Genomic DNA, 3,128 nt, shown 5'->3' with positions numbered 1-3,128 from the left:
TCAGTTCTCCTGGCTAAAATGGATGCTGTGGAGGGTGGACTCTATGGCATTGTGCCCCACTGAGGTCCCTGTGCTCCCCAGGCTCCATCCCCCAAATCTCCAGGAGATTCTCAACCTGGAGCTGGCAACCCCACCCCCAAACAGTGGCCGGACCTGTCAACCCTATTCCAAAAGGAACAACAGCCACTCAGCTGCTTCATCCCTGAGCCTCTGGGAATCCTGCTCCCTCATCCAGTCATTTCTCTCATCCAGTGGGATGAAATGTTGGGGGGAAGCACAGCAGCAGTCTTTGTTCATATCTGCCTCAGGGAGAGTTCAATGATACTTCTGGGTCTGCTTCAGCAAAAACAGCAGACAGTTTGAAGGGTTTCTCTGCCTGGTAGCATGGCAGAGTGGTTTAATTCTGCCTCTGGGAGAGGACAGAGTGCCCAGTTGTTAGACCTGTCTCTGGTGATGAGCAGATCACAAACCATTTAGTCTGACACTTGGGAAAGGAGAGGCTGGTGTGGGTGGAATCCTGTGTTTGTGGAAGGATCCAGCCTAGTGACTGGTCAGTGAAAGGCTATTTGTGCCAGAAAGCATGCAAGAGAATTCAAACCACACTAACCCTAACCCTAACCTGCAGCCATAAGTAGCTTAAATCTCTGTGACTCAGCCAAGTTTCTCCTTTGACTGTCTGGAGTCCTGTGCTGCTGATCTGTTTGCTAAAAACAACCTGTAAATAAACAAGTCTTTTTTGTTATCTGCATACAACCCCGACCTCAGCAATCTCCATGTTCTTCTCGCTCGCCACAAAACTCACCTCATGACAGTGAACCCAAAGTGTTAGATCGCGCTAACAAAGGATCGGAGAATGATTTCAGCTCAGTGATTCAGCTTTATTTGAAGTAGCAAGCAAACACTCAAACGCATCCCAAACCAGAACAAGAACACAGTGGGAGCTATGCTCCTTTTAAACATTACCGGGCTAATATAGCCACGCCTATTTACATTTAACAACCAATGAGATTGATGAGTTAAAGACCAATGGGAGTCTTTCCCTCTCAGGGGAATAGTACCATTCTGATTGGTCACTGTTACAAAGCGACCAATAGGATGTTCGTTCAGAGGAGCCCTAGCTTGGCTCGAAGCTTAACATGGGAGTCTAATGAGGCGATTCATGCAATTGTTCCAATACATTACAATTCCTCCCCCCTAAGTTAAGACATCATCCCGTTTGTTTTATTAGTTACATACATTCACAGTCATTTCTTTTGTACAGCAGTTATCACAATACACTCTATTACAATCATAATCCTTGAGGTACGGAGGCGGCTGCCTCGTGCGTTGGGACCTGCGCAGCGGTGTAGGCTCTGCGGGCATATTTAACTGTGAGTCGGCTAGGGGCTCCATACTGACTGGGTCATATACTTCTGGGGTTGCAGCCCCGAACCCAGGGGTCTGCCCTGACTCAGGGACAGTATCAGGTAATGCGGCACTCACCTCCGGTTCTGGAGGTCTCAGATCTACATCCGGATGGTCAGCCGTCGGAGAGTCAGCGCTGTCCTTAGCCCAACGCCTCCGTAACTGATCTATGTGGCGCCGCCACGTTTGCCCGTCAGCTAACTGTACCACGTACATGCGAGTGCCCACGCAGTCGGATTCCACCCCAGGAAGCCATAAGTGCCCGGTGGAATAATTCCGTGCGAAAACCTTGTCCCCCCTTTCAAACATGCGCACCTTCGGTTGCGCATTGGTACGCTCGGACTGATCTCTGGATAAGTCTGGATGCATTCGGTTTAAACGGGTCGTGAGTCTCCGCCCCATTAACAACTCGGCCGGGCTACGGCCTGTGGTACTACAGGGGGTGGTGTGCTGACGCAAAAGAAAGGAGCCCAGCCTTTGGCTCCAGTCTCCTTCGTTCATTTTACTTAGGGCCTCTTTAGCTGTTCTGACCATCCGTTCAGCCTGGCCATTAGATGCCGGATGAAAAGGGGCCGAATTCATTTGGCGAATGCCATTACTTGTGAGGAAGAGCTTAAATTCCTCAGAGACAAATTGAGGCCCGTTGTCACTGACGATGACGTCAGGCAACCCGTGGGTGGCGAAAAGGCGGCGGAGCGCATGAATCACAGCCAATGATGTGGTTGATTTCATAAGCATGACCTCCAGCCATTTGGACATGGCTTCCACAACAATGAGAAACATTTGCCCTTGGAGGGGGCCAGCAAAATCAACATGCAGTCTGGCCCAGGGTTTCCCAGATGATTCCCAGCCTTGGGGTGTAGTTTGTGGGGGATCAGGTCTGACCTGTTGACATTGGGGACACACTCGTACCCATTCCTCGATCTCTTTGTCCAGCCCCGGCCACCAGACATACCCTCTGGCCAACGCTTTGGTGTGCACCATACCAGGGTGCCCCTCGTGCAGGGATTCCAGCACTCTTTTCCTGAGCTTGTCAGGGACCACGCAGACACCCTTTGGAAATTGAGAGTTCGTTTTGGCGGCTTTTGTATGGCGTGAACTCCGGTTCAATGCTTCCAACCGGCCACCCCCTCCACACCCAGTTTAGAACCCGGGAGAGAACGCAGTCCTTGGCCGTTAGCGCCGCAATATCCCTGGACGACACAGGTGCCTGGGGAAGCTCATCGAGTGCCAGGACCTCACAAGCAGGGGCAGGGTCGGACTCAACACAGGGTAACGGGCAGCGGCTGAGGGCGTCCGCATGTCCGATCGCCTTTCCAGGCCGGTGCTCAAGGTCATAATCATACGCCTGCAAAAAGAGCGCCCATCTAAGCATGCGCGGGGACATGATATTCGACAATTGCTTATCGGGCGCAAAAATCCCCAGCAGCGGCTGGTAATCCCCAGTAGCGGCTTGTGGTCAGTGACCAGCATCGCCTGCCTGCCAAAAATAAAGTCATGGAACTTTTTGACAGCCGCTACTAAAACCAGACCTTCCTTATCTATCTGGGCATAGTTCCTCTCTGCCGCAGATAGAGATCTAGAGTAAAAAGCGATAGGCGCCTCGCTCCCATCAGGCATCAGATGGCTCAAAACTGCGCCTACTCCAAAAGGTGAAGCGTCTGCAGCTAACACCAGGAGCTTCTGATCATCATAATGCGTCAATACGTCATTAGAAGTCTACA

Source organism: Gekko japonicus, unplaced genomic scaffold, assembly GCF_001447785.1.
Source record: "Gekko japonicus isolate JY-2015 unplaced genomic scaffold, Gekko_japonicus_V1.1 scaffold2025, whole genome shotgun sequence".
Classification (NCBI taxonomy): Eukaryota; Metazoa; Chordata; class Lepidosauria; order Squamata; family Gekkonidae; genus Gekko; species Gekko japonicus.
This window is presented reverse-complemented; position numbering follows the sequence as displayed.